The following is a 17,792-nucleotide window of genomic DNA, read 5'->3' on the forward strand; positions in this document are numbered from 1 at the left end:
TGCAAGTTGCAGGATGGAAAAGTTGAGTATGAGACTCGCTTTATTGTAGCGAAAGTTATATTCATTTCAGCTTTTAAAGTACAAGTGCATGTGATCGAGGATCTTGTACTTATGATTGTACTTAAGAGAAATTTGAAGGATGAAATGCATGCATGAGAATGATATGCATGAGCACCGGGATGATGATTTCCTAGTATTTGAACATGTATGTGTGATTAACTTGAAGGGTTGATTACTTTGTTTTTAAACATGCATGTAATGTAATATTGACTTGAAAAAGTTGATTTGATCTCCAAGATTGTAAAAGGGAGATAATGATGAAGTGTTTCATCTTTGTAAGGCATTGTTTAAATTCCTTTTGTACGTGCTTGACTTGAAGGGTCAAATGTTTAAAAGGTGTGATTTTTGTCGACTTGTGATTTAGTCGATCATTTGTAAACAAGATGATAATTTACAGGATGTGAAAGTTGTTTCTTTTGTTGAAACAAGAATTTATTTCATCAAGTTATTATCTTCTTTCGACATCGTCTACAGAAGAAGATTTGCAGCAGAAAAAATTGCCATGGTTACATTTGTGACTTTTTCATGGAAGTGGTTTGGAAGCGATGTTCAGCTAGCTTCTGTAAATTCTAAATGAGTTCAAGGATGAAAGTTCTTAACAGGAGGACAAGCACATCCAGGAAGGGAAGTGTTGACTAACTTCGTGTTTTTGTTTAAAGGCACTAGCCATGCAAGGCAAGTGTATGGAGGCTGAAAGAAGAGGGTGCTGTACTCTCATCTACTGTTCAGATCAGTATATCAGTCTTTTGGGGTCCAAAAGATTCCCAATGGGGAGGAGTGATCAGATATTGATCCAGGACTTTAATGATAGCTCAAATTTCAAAGTGTTCGAAAGAGTGTCGAACCTGAATGACCTTATAGATCTCGTCTTCCCAATTTTGGTGCTGTGAACGCTTCGAAAAACAGACACTGTAAGGAGGAGTTGTCACATTTTAAAAATGTCCAGTAAACTGCAATTTTCAAGAATAATTTGATTTTTGGAAATATTGAAAAAAGAATATTTCGAGGAATATTCTCCAAAATATTCGCTGGAATATTCCTTCTGGATGGACCAATCAGGAGCCGACACGTGGCAAGCCCAGAGGCTGCCACGTGGCCCTGAATTGGTATAGCAAAATATATTTTGGGTCAAGCGGGATCGAACCTGTGACCTCCCGTAGGCAAATAAGCGCTCTAACCGTCTCTGCTACAATTTGTTTCTTAACAGTCTATGGTTGCGTGTTATATTTGTTATGTTACGGTTTGTGGTTTGGGAATAGACCGCCATCAGTCTTACTCACTAGCAGTCCCAAAATTGTGTTCATATGCACCAGTTCCAAAATCCGCTAGCAGTTAATGTTAACAAACGTTATCTCTAACCGTCGCCTGTAATAGCGGTCATATGCGCGCTCAGCTTGACGGTTACGGTTAGTTAACCTGCCAGCTTAACCATATCCGCCTAGATAAACCACCCATGTGTGCACCTTCCAGTAGTTACGCTGACGGTTACGGTAAGCCGGCGGTCAGGCCTGGAGGACCTCAAAAATTGGCGGGAATTGCCAAATTTTACTCCAGATAACTGTAGTTAGCTGCAGTTTTTCCAGTTTTGGTGGAGTAATTCTAGGAGAGACTGATTAATGAACTCAAGAGGCAATTTTCGACCTAATAGGGTGAAAGAAGAGTCTACCTAGACAAATTTGGGCCTGCTAAATCCATTGGAACAGTCCAGAGAAGCTGAAGAAGCCATCTTCAAGGAGATTTTCATCCAGGGAGATTTTGGAGCTCAGGTCCTCCAGGGGTTGGAGGCTATTGCAGGAGCTACCAGTGTCCATTCTCAGCAAACAAACAGTCGTTCCTGACTATAATGAACCTTCTAAATCCAATGAAGGTGTTTTTAGAAACATTTGGAGACTTCTAAAGGCCGAGATGCTGAGGGAAATTTTCAGGCAGCCTAGAGCCAACCGTGGAGGAAGGCCTAGATTGGGGATGCAGTGCTCGTTTTGAGCAAATGAATAGTCATTTTATGTGTGGGAGAAAGTAGCAGAGGTTGTAGAGAAAGTTGAAGCATTCTAAAGGAGTTTGTGCCATTAAGAAGCTCAGGGAAGCTCAGTGCACCTGCTGAAGGAATCAAGTCCAAGGGAGCCTAGATCTGCTTGCACAATGAGGACAGCCATGACAGGGATGTAGATGGTTTTCTAAGCCCATTGGTTCAGTTCAGTAACCTCTGGAGTTGAGTGTGGAACTTGTAAAAGAATTCAAGCCATAATCCCAAAGAGCCAAGTCAAGTTGACAAGAGCTCATGGAGACGTAGCCCACGAGATCGGGGTGAACTCCTTATTAAATTTGTTGTTATGTGTGATGTTTATTTGCTGCATTATATGTCTGATATATGTGTTTAATATCAGAAGAAAAAAATCATCTTAAAGCACTTAAACAGTTGAAAAAAAACAAACACATTCACCTGTTTCAAGTACATAGTTCCGCAATTGTCAACATAAGCTAGATCATGTTTGTTTAAGCTTTGGAGTGGGAGGTTCTTGTAAGCATGACAAGATGTTAAAACCCTCATTTCAGATCATTAATGTACTTGATCTCGAAGTCAAACTCACTGAGTGTAGCCAACCATCTAGCTTTCCTGGCATTCAAGTTAGGTTGATCAAACAAATACCTCAACCCATTGTGATCACTCATAAAAATAAATCTTCTGCCAATAAGGTAGTGTCTCCACATCTTCAATGCATGAATGATATCTACCAACTCAAGATCGTGAGTCACATATTTCTGCTTGTGCTCATTCAGTTTCCTTAACTCATAGCACACTACCTGTCCCTCTTGCATAAAGAATCTACCATGGCCTCTCTTGTAATTATCTGTAAACACCACAAAATCTTTATCTAGATCTGTAATCTTAAGAACTGGATCATTTGTAAGCAACTGCTTCTACTGCTCAAAGTTGGTTGAACATTCCTATGTCCATTCAAACTTCTTTCCTTTTCTTTACAATGATGTAATAGGATAGGCAATCCGTGAGAAGTTCCTGATGAACCTCTTGTAGTAACCTGCTAATCCCATAAATGATATCATTAGGGATTTTTGAGGTCTAAAATGGGCCTCCTAAGAAAATTATAACATAATAGTGGAAATAATAAAATAAGATTAGATGACACCATCAATTTTTAGAGGGAAAAAAGAAAAAAACTATTTTTTCAACTCGTATTTTCAATTTACCTCCCTATGGGTTTACTCAAATTTTGAGCAGAAACACTTTTTGGATGCATAATTTGATTCCTCATCCAAGGAGTACCCATGTTGCATACTTTCGATGGACCCTACTACATGAAAATTGAGAAATACATGAAAAACGTGACTACAATCACGTTTTTTCATGTATTTCTTATTTTTCGTGTAGCAAGGTCCATTGAAAGTATGCAACATGGGTACTATTTGGATGATGAATTAAACTATGCATCCAACGAGTACTCTAGCTCAAACTTTGAGTAAAACCTTAGGGAGATAAGTTGAAAATATGAGTTGAAAAAATAGTTTTTTTTTTTTTTTTTTTAATCTTTTTACTTTTTTTACTCCAAAAATGGTGAATCATCCCCCATGGTTGACATCATCATGTTGAATCCTATTGGTTCTTATAAAGTTTATTTTGGTTGTACATTTTTCTTAGGAGGCCCATTTTAGCCTCAAAAGTCCCCTAATGGACCTCATCCACATTCCTAGGTGTTTCCCACTCTATAATAGCTCTAATCTTTTATGGGTCTACTGTTATACCTTCCTTGGAAACAACATGTCCCAAGTAATGAACTTCTGTTTGAAATAAACTGTACTTACTAAACTTGGCATAAAACTAATGCTCTCTCAACAATATTAACATTGTTTCTAGGTGTTTAGCATGCTCTTCCTCATTCTTAGAATATATCAATATATCATTAATTAATACTATCACAAACTTGTCGAGATAAGGATGTAACACATTATTCATCAAACACATGAAAGTAGTTGTAGCATTAGTCAAACCAAAAGGAACTACTACAAACTCATAATGCCCATACATGGTACGAAATGCAATTTTCTAGATGTCCTCTTCTTTGATGCGTATCTAATGATACCTTGATCTCAAATCAATCTTCAAGAACACTATTGCTCCCTTCAGTTGATCAAACAATTCATTAATCCGTGACAAATGATACTTCAATTCCATCAACTCTGGAGCGCTCATCCTATAAGGTGCCTTCGATGCTGGTGCTGCTCTCGACATCAACTCAATAGAAAAGTCCACTTCTATATGAGGAGGTAACTTTGAAATCTTTGTTGGAACTACATCTTAGAACTATTGCAAAATCAGATACCTCTTCAAGACTTCCACATCCTCAACATCCTTACCATTGTCACTAAAGATATGAACCGTAAACAATACACACCCTTTCCGCTATTATGCTTTGCCTGCAAAGTTGTAACCATTCTCATTGATGTAGGCTTCTTCTTTCCCTACACGATTCTCTTCTCTCCATCATCATCCAAGCACTCAATAGCCTTATCATAATAATCTACCTTAGTCCTATGAATGTATAATCAATCCATACCCAACAACATACTGTATGATCCCAATGGAAGCACATTTATATGCGATGATGTATACATATCGTTTAACTCAAATGCACAATATCTTACCCAATGATGAACTCTTTTCTTAGTACCTATAGCCAACTACACCAACCAAGACTCTGCATGCACTTCTTTATTCAAGCAACACTTATCCACCAGGTCAAGACAGATATAACTATAGTTAGATCGAGGGCCAATCAAAATAGAAACAACTTGATCACAAATCTTACCTTCCATCTCGATAATAGATGTTTGATGATTAGTCTGCCTATTATCGAATGTTGCAATAATACGAGGAATACTCTGTCCAACATCCCCAACTATTTGTGCCTCCTGAGCACTGTAAATTTGTGGTCTTCCACCCTAATGTTATGGACAATCTCTCCTGCGATGATCCTTACCACAAGTCCAACACTGCAAAGGCTTCATGCCATCACCCTTGTTTTGCTCCTTAGACTAAAATCCTTGTCCTCTGTGAAGTGCACTGAATTTCTTGTATGGCACTGCATTCTCTTTGTTACCTGCATCCTGAGGTCTTCCTCGCTTCTTATCCCACTTTCCCTTAGACTTGTCATTACCTTTCCAACCCTGCTTAGGTTTTGAATTATGCTTATAATGCACCTAACAATGTTTCAACTTCCCAAATACTTCCTCTAATGTATGAGGCTCATCATATTCAACCCAATCCTTGAATGCTAATAATAATCCACTAACAAATCTTTGAACCTTCGTTTTCTCATCCTTAAGATATGGTATATACCTCAACAACTCCAAAAGCTTAGTCATATACCCTCGTCTGTCATAGATCCCATCTTCAACTCATATAACTCCTTAGCCTTACCGTCATAATATCTCTTTGGTAAGTACTTCTTTCTGAAAAGTATTTTGAATTCATGCCAACTCAACTCCTCTATCTTGATACCTCTAATATGCTTCACATCTTCCCACCAGATGTTTACTTTTCCCTTTAGAATGAAAATAATTATCTTTACCTTCATATTCTCTGTATAATCATGCAATTCGAAGAACTTCTTATTCCCAAGTAACCATGCTTCTACATCTTTAGGTTTCTTCAGTCATCCGTCAAAGGTAGGGGGATTAGTTTTCTTGAATTCATTTGACAAGTACCCCTTCTCACTCTTCCTGTAAGGATGATGACCATGATGTCTCTCTGATCTAGAACTAGAATAGAATCCATAACCACTACCTCTCCTATAAGGTGTATCCATATATTTACCACCTCTGACTATGTCATCTTTGTCTAACCTATGCCCTCCATTAGACCTGCTACCATATGTCCCATTTGTCTTTTCGTCCTGTCCATAATTTATCCATGGCTATCCTTGTCTTTGTAAATCTGATAAACTCTAAAGGATCACTACATTGACCTCTGCGTGCTTTTCATGTGCCCTAGCAAGTCTTTCCTATGACTGAAGAATTCCGTTATTGTTTGATTTTAAACTCCTAATCTTTGCCTTTAAACTTCTCAAAGCATCTGCTATGTCAGGAGAGTACTTATCTTTGTGCTACTCATATGATCTATAGGGAGAGTCAAGTGAACTGTAATCCACCATTTTGCTTGTCATCTATGATCTTCTTCCTGCAAACATACCATGTCAGATAAACCAAATATAAACATAATCAACATACCTTAGTGAAGTCCAGGGGAGGCTATCTCATCTGCACAGTCAATTCAGATTAGCACAATAGATATACATGTAACCAAATCAACATATCAATCATCTCAACATACCAACATCATCGACCTCTACATGAAGACACAAAACCACAATGTTATCACTGGTCACTCACTGGTCTGGGACAGGTTGGGTTGTATCAACATTCAACCAAGTGTAACTATTTCAAACCAACTTTAGACTGGATGTTAGTCCTTCCAATTGGAGAGGGCTCTCTCAAAATATTTATAAAATGACTTGTGATAAACTCAAAATTCAGATGACTAACTCCAATTTCTTTTTGTGATTTTGTAGGTGAGGAAAAATGTGATGACTACCACCATTGGGCATGGAGTCAAATTAAAATAGATTATGATCAACAACAATGTTTAATGGAATCTAAGGCATCTATGGCTTTAAAACTGATACAAGTGGACACCCACAGTCATACACAGTAAATGAAGAAAATTAGAGTTGTTTGACAGATTTCCAAATAATCAAGATACTATATAAAACTTGAAACAACATAATAAAAACTCATAAAAGCCATAACACGAATCCCAGGTACAAAAACAAAGTTGCTGCTAATTTTCTATTAAAAGATCAAAATATTACAGAAGGTCAGATTTTCACATTCTCCATCAACCCTTCTTTGAGTCGAAAATCTACCTATTTATAGAGAAATGATCCCTTTACATATCTTGTCACTTTGGCCAAATTCGTTTTATTGTTCTAGATAGTTGTTCCTCCTTTTTCTTCTAACTAATAGAGTTTTCATAGGAATTTTCTGTTTTAACAAAGTTTGAATACAAATAGGAGTCACATCTAAACAGAATTCATCCAACTGTTACAATAATTCAGGAAAAAATTGCAACTGTTTGTAATTTTGGCACTGCATTTGTGGAAATTCAGAGCATCTGGCCTTTTGAATTCTGTTGTTCTGTTTCTGGGCCTTTAAATAAGCAATATGGTTTATCGCGCTGGTAGGCATGCTGTTTTTTGTTTGAACCGTGTTTGAAAGTGCTTTCATTGTCCTCTGTGTCTCGTTGTCATATTTTGTCTGCGTTTTGTTTGATGACAATGTCGCTGGATAAGTGCCGAAAAACACCCTCGCTGTCCTCTTTTCTCGTTTTCTTTGATGACCATGCTGCTAAAAAACATCCTTGCTATCCCTCTAAGCAGAAGTGAAAAGGGAAATTTAACATTCATTGATTAGGGCCGTTTTTCCAGGCTGATTCAATATGGGCCTGTTGTTGTTGCAATATCAATACGTCACTAGAAAGCGAAAAGGAGCTTTGACATTGATTTTATGGTGATTTCCCATTATGCTGGATCTGAAATTTCTCAAAACTATAATACATAACCTTTCAGATCCATCACAATCTCAAATCGGAAGGGAGTTCGGCCGAGGAGGGTGCTATGTCCGTGCAATCCCCAATTGCGACATCATAATCGGCGGGCAGACGAAACTTTATGCGATCGGCAGGGAGGAGGAAATATTGCGATTAGCGGGAAGGTCTTTATCGCAATCGGCGGGTGGGGTGGTAATGTGATTTGGATATAACAATTGGAGTAAAACTGTGATATGCAATATCGACAACGGAAGAAATTTATGTGATATCACAACTGGTGGAAGACATGCGATATCGCAATCGGCGAGGAGAAAGTGCGATATTAGCGGAAGAAAGACTTCGCGTTTTGTGATATTGCAATCACAAGCGGATGAGGGATACGACAAATATGGTTTTGCATAAGCGAAAAGGCCGATTGCAATATCAACTGCGGGTCCCAGTGTTTAAAAATTCTTACGACATGTTTTATTAATGTTATAAAGAAGTTTCATAGGGGAATGGGGAAAGACGGTTAAAGTTGGAAATACAAAGGGATTTCGGCTAGAGTTAAAAAAATGGGTCACTGCGGCTAGAGTTTTTAAGAAAACAAAGGGGAAAAATGAGGTTTGTGAAGGAAAATGGGTTTTTAGAGAATATGGGAATTTCTCCAAAATAATTCAAACTGGACTTGTTCTTTCCTTCTTCGATCTCCAATTTGCAAAGTACAACAACCTCTTTCAAAAAAGCAGCACACAGATGCAAATGATTAATCAAACTAAAAATTATTTCTAGATGTTATCATGGATAACAATGGCTCCAATGGGGATGTTGCACCCTTGTGGTGCAACAAAGAACCAATAGACCAGTTGCCTTATTGAAAACTAAAAATGACGACATAATCTCCAAGTTTTTATGGCCTTCACTTCAGGCTCAAACTTGTCAAATATATCATCCACACCTGCAAATGAGAAAAACAGAAAAATGGAATATATACAATGGTATTTCTTTCAACTGGATCAAGAGATATAATGTTTGAGAAACCTTCCATTAACAGGTCCTCCCGCATATAGTTGACCATCCATCTCTTGCAATATAAATGTATTATTCCCATGATAAGCTGAAATATTATACGGCCCCTTCCGGAGATTCTCAAACTTTTCGTGCTTTCCTTTATCTTCAATCTTAACTTCCGACTTCAAGACGACATCTTGAGGACTGAAATTTTCTGCTTTGATCTTTTTGTCAAAAGTCTTTTTGATTCTGTTATGAGATTGTTGATGATTGCTGTAAACTTCCTCTCTTTTTTCCCGAAGATCAATTAGTTGGTTGATCCTCCTTTGGATAACATTTGGTTCTTCCTTTAGTCCCTACAACAGTTTCATGACCGGAACTCCAAGAAAACTAGGAAAAATAGCTTTAGTTCCATAGACTAACTCATAAGGAGAAACTCCTATAGATATTTTAGTACAACTTATGTCAACGCATAGAGCAAATTTAATCTTTAAATGTCGTGACCTTTTGTTTTCCTGCAAAACCTTTTTGATGATTCTAACTATCCTTTTGTTCAAAGATTCAGCTAAGCCATTACCTTGGGGGTAGTAAGTTGTAGAATGAACAAGAGTGATATTATGCTGGTTATAGAAACTTACCAACCTTTTTGATTTGAAATCCTGAGCATTGTTAGTGATGATCTTCATGGGGCAGCCAAACCTTGCATCTATAGCTTGTCTTGTGGGAATTGCTTCAATCCACTTTGTGAAGTAATCAGTGGCTGTTAAGATCCACCCATGTTGGAATGAAGAAGTAGGATGTATTTCGACAATAAAATCTAACCCCCACTATTGGAAAGTGGCTTCCATAAAAACATGTTTTAAAGGTAATGAGAGTAACTTCCTTTTCCCTTCAAATATTTGACATTCATGACAAGCAACAACATTTTTGTATACATCTTTGAAATTTGAAGGCCAATAAAATCCTTCTTTGAGTATATTATTCACTGTTGCTCTCCAGTAATGATGTCCTCCACAATCACCTTTATGAAACTCTTCGATCACCTTTTCAGCTTCATCTTCCAATAGACAATTAAGAAGTATTCCACCCGAATCTTTCCAATACAAACAATTATTCAAAATACAATATCTCACTTATTTAAACTTGACAAATCTGGATTTTGATTTTGTTAGTTCAAGAGGAGCTCTATGATTTTTCAGTACAAATATAACATCTTTATACCAATCTGACATTGTAAACTTTTCTTCAACAGGGATCAGCTCTTCATCTTCAATTGTATCTGAATTTTCTGCTACAAAATTAATATCTAGACAGTCAAAATTTGATTGAGTCATCAACTTTGCCAATCCTTGTCCCTTTACCAATTTTGTAGGCCTGATTTCCAAATCATACTCTAGCAGAGTAGCAATCCATTTACTCCTTTTACCATCTAGATCAACTTGAGTTAATATGTCTTTTACTACAGCATTAGGTACATAGGAAATAATGTGTGAATGAATGACATACACCCTGAAATGTTTAAGAGATTTCACTAAAGCATAAGGTTGCTTCTCCATGATGTTATATTTCAATTTAGAATTTCCAAGTGTTCTACTAAAAAATGAAATAGGTTGTTCATAATCTTGTTGTCCTTTCTGCAACAATACTCCAACAATTGTGTGTTCTGAAGCAAAAGTAAAAACCAAAAATTTCTTTGAAAAAATAGGATTTATAAGGACTGGAGCCTGAGTAAGAGCCTCTTTGATTTATTCAAACAAATGTTTAGCCTCTGATGTCCATTTAATATCACAATATTTTTTAAGCATCTTTGTGACGTGTTTCACAATTTCTGCAAAGTTAGGAACAAATCTCCTCACAAAATCCATTTTGCCTAAAAAAGATTGGATTTCTTTTCTATTTCTGGGCAGGCCAATTTTCTGGATAGCAGAAGCCCTACTTGGATCAATCTTAATTCCTTCCTTTGATATAATATGACCCAACAACTTTCCCTTTGTCAAAGCAAAAATACTCTTAGTAGGATTTAAAGAAATACTGAATTTTCTGCATTTTTGAAAGACTTTCTCCAAGTGTTTGAGATGTTCTTCTTCTTTTTTAGAAAACACAGTAATATCATCCAAATATACTACTACAGACTTGTTTATCTCATATGCAAATGCAATGTCCATACCTCTCTGAAAAGTTGCCCCTACATTCATAAGTCCAAAAGGCATCTTTGCATACATAAATGTTCCCCAGGGTGTGGTAAAAGTTGTCTTCTCTTGATCATCATGATGTACCAATATCTGATTATAGCCTAAGAAACCATCTAGTATTGACATCCTTTATGATCCTACAATGCTTTGTAAAATATGATCCATTTTGGGAAGTGGATAATTATCTTTTAATGAAGCTTTATTCAAGTTCCTGAAATCAATGCATATCCTAATTTCCCCATTCTTCTTTCTCACGGGCACCAGGTTAGCCAACCACTTGGATTTAAAGAAATACCAATTTTTCTGCATTTTTGAAAGACTCTATCCAAGTGTTTGAGATGTTATTCTTATTTTATAGAAAACACAGTATTATAATCAAAATATACTACTACAAACCTGCTTATCTCATCTGCAAATGCAATGTCCATACCTCTCTGAAAAGTTGCCCCTGCATTCATAAGTCCAAAAGGTATCTTTGCATACATAAATGTTCCCCAGGGTGTGGTAAAAGTTGTCTTCTCTTGATCATCATGATGTACCAATATCTGATTATAGCCTGAGAAACCATCTAGCATCGACATCCTTTGTGATCCTACAATGCTTTGCAAAATATGATCCATTTTGGGAAGTGGATAATTATCTTTTAATGAAGCTTTATTCAAGTTATTTAAATCAATGCATATCCTAATTTCCCCATTCTTCTTTCTCACGGGCACTAGGTTAGCTAGCCACTTGGAAAACCTCAATGGTACTATGATCTTTGCTTCAAACAACTTTTTTATCTCCTTTTCAATCAATGGCAAAAGCAATGGATTTATCCTTCTCAATTTTTGCTTGAAAGGTTTTTCATTTTCTTTTATTGGTATTGTATGTTAAATAACATTTGGATCATAGATTTTTAAATCAAAATAACTCCATGCAAAATATCTACGTATTTCTTCATCAAATCTAGATAATTTTGTTTTTCCTCAAGAGAGAAATTTGGATAACTTGACAATCTTTGGATTTTCTGCAATACCAAGATTATAAGTCTCAACCTCCTCATCATCAGATTTCGTCTTCGGGTTTTGAGCCACATCATTATGGTCAAATAACTTCTCAAGAGGAATTAATCCCTTTGGAATACAATTGTTTTTGAGCTGAATAACTTCGGTATTGGTTTTCGTTCTAGCAAAGATGTTTTGTTGGTCAACTTGAATAGATTCAAATTCTTCTTTCAATTCCAAGAAATTTCTGACTTGCTGATCATTATCAAACACTTGCTAGTTTATTATGTTATCAGGTATAGCAGGTCTATGCCTAATTTCAACTTCATATTTGTTGCTGGAATGAATTGGAATTGTAAATAAACTTGCTAAAACAACCAAAGAATTTGCAACTTGTTCTGTTCTCTAGGCTCTATGGTGAAATTATACTCTTCAAACTTTTCCAATAATTCAAGAATCAGATTTCTGTATGCTCTCATTCTAACATCCTTGGTTTGATAGGTGTTTTTAACTTGTTTGATGATCAATTTAAAATCACCAAAAACAAAGTTTTTCTTAGCACCTAAATTCTTCAAGACTTCAAGACCCAAAACCAATGCTTCATACTCTGCCATACTATTTATGCAATTGAAATTTAGTTTATAAGAGAAAAACTTACTTTCATCTCCTGGGCTACTTATCCATATGCCTACACCAACTCCATCTCTTCCCACAACACCATCAAAGCTCATGTGCCACCACCCTTTCCTATCAATTTCTTCAACTTGTTGTTCCTTTTCTACATGTTGACTTTCTGTGTTGTTAGTGATTTCATTGAAGAGTATAGATGAGCCCAATTCAGTCTCCATTTCATATACTGGAAAGTTTTTAGGTTTGTCTTTGCTGCTAACCATAGATGCCATCCTAGACCCTCTGTATAATCTCCTTTGCTCACCAAAAACCGGGATGATAACATAGGACATATCCATCTGAATGGTTCCTTTGACTTTGGCTGCCCATGATCTTGATAGCAACATGCCAAACTTTGGTGGAATATCAACCACAATAATATCCATCAATATATTCTTAGCAATAATTTGACTTAAAGCAAAAACCACATCTTTGATTAGACCTATACATTTCACGTTTTTTGAATAAAATGAAAATGAGTCTTTGTAAGGCTTGGTTATGTCTAAACAATCTTTCCATGATGACCTTAGGGATTAAATTGTGTGATACCCCTGAATCTAACATATCATTATGTATTGTCAGGTCATGGATGTTTAAACTCACATAGAAAGGTGGTAACTCTTCATTCTGCTCATCTTCTGCTCTTGGCCCTAGGAACACAGTAGGATGATCTTCACGCAGATTCAAAATATTAGATGATCCAACTTCAACATTAGGCATTCTAAAAATTTTCTTTTTGTATTCTGTAATTCTTATTATTTCTCCAAAGGGGACATCAATATTTATCTTTGAGATTTCATTCTCCAAGTTGAAAATTGGTTGTGTCTTCTCAACTTCCTTTGCAGGGGTTTCTTTCTTTTGTTTTGTAACCTTTGGAGCATCTTTCTTAGGCTGATTTTTATTTGCAACTACAAGAACATTTCTGTTTCTCAAATTATATTGATTTTGCATCTCTAGAATAGCATGCTGATAGCCTTCTAAGTATTTTTATTGTGGCTCAGTTTCATCACCATCCAAGTCATTATAAGACTCATCATGTTCTTCTTTTGTTAAAAACATTCCTTTTTCATCTTCATCTAAACAATGAATGGTATCTTCTTGGATCTCTAGTTGCATTTCCTCATCATCTACCATGTTTTGATGGAAAGGAGGCCTAACTTGTTGGTCAGGCTGATTTCTCTGTTCTCTTTGCCTCTGTTGAATTTGACCCCTTCTGAAATTTGGATTTCTAACTTGTGTCTCGGGTTGTGCAGTAGGAGGATTGTTCCCAAGGGCTAGTCTATCCATGAGTCTTTCCATTGTTTTCATTATGGTATCAAATTTAACATCAGAAGATGTAGAAGATTGTTTTTCCTCTCTTACTTTTCCTTTACCAATTTTAGACCTCTTAGCTACAGCCACATTAACTTCCACTTTCACAGCATCATTCTGCATGTCAACTAAGGTAGTAGACTCTCTCTCTCTCTTAATAGGATGGCAAACTCATAATCAAAGGCTTCAACATAATGTAACTAAGAAGCTCCTGGGGGAGGCTTAATGTGAGCAGGGATGGAATTATATACTTTATTGAATATTTTTGAAAAATCTTGTACTGATTCATGGATTTCTTTCTTCAAATTGTTATATTCAATCGAAGCTTGTACATGATTAACTTTACTTCCCCATTTCCTTAGGAAAGTGTCTTCTAATTAATTCCAATCATGTAAACTTCCACAGGGTAAAGCTTTGAACCATTTTTTCACCTCACCAATGAAAAAATGTACAAATAATCCAATTTTAACATCTTCATAATCTACCTCTTCTAGGTCTATAAAGTAATTGAACTGGTCAACATGTTGTTCTGCAGTTATCCCCTCCTCACTTCCAAAAGTTTTTATTCTAGTGGAGTACCCTTGAGGTAAGTCATGAAGTACGACTGGTAAAACAAGAGGAGCATATCTAGTAGGGCCTGCCATAGCAAAAGTACTAGCAGAAATTCCAACAGGAGGGGTAAAAATGAAACTAGTAGGGGTAGTGATGAAAGTAGATGTACTCAAAGGGGCTTGAGTGACAGAGACTTTTGTTTTCGAAGTAAAGGTACTTCTTTTAGGTAAAGGGAAACTAATTTCTTTTCTTGACAAAAGTTCAAAAGGATCAAATTATTTTAGTTTTTCTAAAGACACTTGTTCAAGTGACAATTCTGATGCAACAATCTCCCAAAACCTATCTTTAACTTCTTTAGGAACCTCAAAAATAGAATCTAACTCTAGTTTTGGTAAATCATTCTCTGATTTTTATCTAAGTAATATAGGCTTATACTCTTCATCAAATCTAATACCTTCAGTATGTTGAATATATCTAGAGGGTAATGAGGTAGATCTTAAGAGAAATGAAGTACCTAATTTTGATTAGCTAGCATCTTTTTTGAGAATTTTTTTCTTGATCATCAACTATTTCTGGTGGATTAGAGTTTGGATTACTCCTCGTATGAATCTTCTTAGAAGCCACCTTTAAGTTGAGAGTACCAATGGAGTCGCCAAGGTAGAAATGCAACCTCAAACACTCTGATCTCTTGCTACCTTCAAGACGTCAACTTTTGAAATGAAACATCCAGAATGATATATCTTTCGGACTCCCGACAGACACACCAAAATGTTATCACTGGGATGGGACAGGTTGGGCTGTATCAACCTTCAACCAAGTGTAACTATTTCAAACCAACTTTAGGCTAGAAGTCAGTCCTTCCAATCGAAGAGGGCTCTCTCAAAATATTTGTAAAATGACTTGTGATAAACTCAAAATTAGATGGCTAACTCTAATTTCTTTTTGTGATTTTGTAGGTGAGGAAAATTGTGATGACTGCCACCATTGGGCATGGAGTCAAATTAAAACAGATTATGATCAACAACAATGTTTAATGGAAGTTGAGGCATCTACGGTTTTAAAATTAATACAAATGGACACCCACAGTCATACACAGTAAATGAAGGAAATTGGAGTTGTTTGACAGATTTCCAAGTAATCAAGGTACTACGTAAAACTTGAAATAACATAATAAAAAATCATAAAATCCATAACATGAATCCCGGGTACAAAAACAAAGTTGATGTTGATTTTATATTAAAAGATCAAAATATTACAGAAGGTTAGTTTTTCACATTCTCCATCAACCCTTCTCAGAGTCGAAAATCTGCCTATTTATATAGAAAGGATCCATTTACATATCTTGCCACTTGGGCCAAATTCAATTTATTGTTCTAGAAACCTGTTCCTCCCTTTTCTTCTGACTAACAGAGTTTTCGTAGGAATTTTATGTTTTAATAGAGTTTGAATACAAATAGGAGTCACATCTAAATAGAATTCATCCAACTGTTACAAAAATTCATGAAATAATTGCAACTGTTTGTAATGTTGGCACTGTATTTGTGGACATTCAAAGCATCTGGCCTTTTGAATTTTGTTGTGCTGTTTCTGGGTCTTTAAATAAGCAATATGGTTTATCGTGCTAGTAGGCATGTTTTTTGTTGTTTGAACAGTGTTTGAAAGTGCTTTTGCTATCCTTTGTGTCTCGTTGTCCTCTTTTATTTGCGTTTTGTTTGATGACCACACTGTTGGATAAATGTCGAAAAACACCCTTGTTGTCCTCTTTTCTCGTTTTTTCTTTGATGACCATGCTGCTGAAAAACATCCTCGCTTTCCCACTAAGCGGAAGTGAAAAGGGCAATTTAACATTCATTGATTTGGGTCGTTGTTCCAGGCTAATTCAATCTGGGCCGTTGATCCGGGTCTATTGTTGTCACAATCGCAATACGACACCGAAAAGCAAAAAGGAGCTTTGACATTGATTTTATGGTGATTTCCCATTATGCCGGACCTGAAATTTCTCAAAACTACAACACATAACCTTTCGGATCCATCACAATCACAAATTAGAAGGCAGTTCGATCAAAGAGGGAGTTATGTCTGTGCGATCCCTGATTGCGACATTAGAATCAGTGGGGGGACGAAACTTTATGCGATCGGCGGGGAGGAGGAAATATTGCGATTAGCGGGAAGGTATTTATTGCAATTGGTGGGCGGGTTGGTAACGGGACTTAGATATAACAATCGATGGAAAACTGCGATATGCGATATCGGTGATAAAAGAAATTTATGTGATATCACACTCAGCAGGGGGAGGGTTATGCGATATCGCAATCAGCGAGGAGAAAGTGCGATATCGACGGAAGAAAGACTTTGCGTTTTGCGATATCGCAATTGCAAGCAGATGAGGGATATGACGGATATGGTTTTGCATAAGGGAAAAGGCCGATTGCGATATAAATTGTGGGTCCCAACCTTTAAAAAGGCTTACGACATGTTTTATTAATGTTTTAAAGAAATTTCAAAGGGGAATGGGGAAACACGGCTAGAGTTGGAAATACAAAGGGATTTCGGCTAGAGTTAAAAAATGGGTCACTGCGGCTAGAGTTTTCAGAAAACAAAAGGGAAAAATGGGGTTTGTGAAAGAAAATGGGTTTTTAGAGAATATGGGAATTTCTCCAAAATAATTCAAACTAGACCTGTTCTTTCCTTCTTTAATCTCCAATTTGCAAAGTACAATAACCTCTTTTGAAAAAGCAGCAGACAGATGCAAATGATTAATCAAACTAAAAATTATTTCTAGATGTTATCATGGATAACACACAACAATGACCATCACAAGGAATAACCAACATGCATGCATGACAAACACATAAATAACTAAAATGCATGCATAACAATAAAATCTACTTAGAGGTCCAGTGATGCAACCTCATTATGATACCACCCCCTCCCACATTTACCTAATTTCATCGGCCTGCCAAACTAAACATGAGATGAAGAGTTACTATGACATGACCTAACCTCCAAGCTCCAGTTAAGGAAGTGGGGCCTACAAACTGACTACAAAGGGACGACTCACATCATCCCTTAGGGTAGTAGGACACTCAGGGCCTAGGGGACCACCCCAAGTGAAAAAACCTTGAGCTAGGGCTCTTTTTACCGACTAACGAGCCAACCGCATGCACAAGTATGCAAGGGTATGATTATAGGGCTCCAACTGCATGCACAACATTGCTTCCATGCGGTTATAACCCATAATTCTTAGTTCAGAGGGTGCGGTCCCAAAATTTGAGCCATAATTCTAGGCTAGCCTCCAGACCACTACCCAGAACTGTCTGAGACTTTATAGAATCAATATTGACATGAGGAAAATCTAAACATTCAAATGCGAGTCAAGAACTTGAACTAGACTGCATAGAACACACTAGA

Source organism: Pinus tabuliformis, chromosome J, assembly GCF_031772625.1.
Source record: "Pinus tabuliformis cultivar Carrire ecotype Pingquan chromosome J, CPIR1, whole genome shotgun sequence".
Taxonomy (NCBI): domain Eukaryota; kingdom Viridiplantae; phylum Streptophyta; class Pinopsida; order Pinales; family Pinaceae; genus Pinus; species Pinus tabuliformis.